At 38.7% G+C, this 911-nt stretch overlaps 1 pseudogene; it reads left to right on the top strand.

The window, feature by feature from the left end:
• Nucleotides 1–263: 263 nt before the first annotated feature.
• Nucleotides 264–346, top strand: LOC129763732 (U4 spliceosomal RNA; annotated as a pseudogene).
• Nucleotides 347–911: the final 565 nt, after the last annotated feature.

Below are 911 nucleotides of genomic sequence, written 5' to 3'. Positions count from 1 at the left end.
CTAACACGGTCTACAAAAGCGGGTACAAATGCAACGCTTTGGCTCGGTTATTCAAGACTGCATATCACTTCATGTCACTGGCTCACTGAACTTTTGAGCATACCGTTTGATGATTAGGCAAAATGTTGATAACTATTTGCTGCGATAACCACTACCATTATGCATGATTTGACCTGAATTGGAATTTGTTTGCAATTGAATTCGTAAATTGTTTCATTCATTCACTAGTTTAATCAATAATTTATTCAATACATACGAAAGCTAGCTCTGCGCAGCGGCGATATCGTACCCAATGAGGAACATCCGAGGTGCGATTATTGCTAATTGAAAAACACAAATGATTACTAAGCCAACGGCAGTCCTACATCAACCTTGCGGTTATATCATAGGTATAACCCATCCATAGTTTTTTATCATAGCTCACGATTTTTTCTAGGATTGTTTATAGAATATTTCATTTCAATATTTCTATCTGTGTAGAGTGCTTGTTCTTTTTTCCAATTTCGCTAAGCATTCAACTTTCTCTCATGCTCTCGATACCCTCAGCATGGAAGACTCTTCGTAGCGCTATCATTGTCACTTGCGCCCCCTTTTCATTCTGAGCCCCTCATATATCATCGGATTTTATAGGAGTTCTCTTAGTTACCTTTTCAGTTTCTCGGCCGTCGCGTTTGGAATTCGATAATGAGTACGCACGATGAATAACACAATACATCACCGATTGGTTTGGAGGAGTTCTCTCGGTTACCTTCTCAGGTTTCCGACATGTAACTGTCCGCTCTCGTGATTGGATTGGCAACTGAAAAAAGAACATGTATTCATGAATATTTAGTAAGTCCAATCAATTTAACAGGTTTTCCTTCTCAGGATACCTATAGAAAACATTTTTGGAATTTGTTTCGACGAGTGGT

This window comes from Toxorhynchites rutilus, chromosome 1 (assembly GCF_029784135.1).
Source record: "Toxorhynchites rutilus septentrionalis strain SRP chromosome 1, ASM2978413v1, whole genome shotgun sequence".
NCBI classification, from domain to species: domain Eukaryota; kingdom Metazoa; phylum Arthropoda; class Insecta; order Diptera; family Culicidae; genus Toxorhynchites; species Toxorhynchites rutilus.
This window is presented reverse-complemented; position numbering and strand designations above follow the sequence as displayed.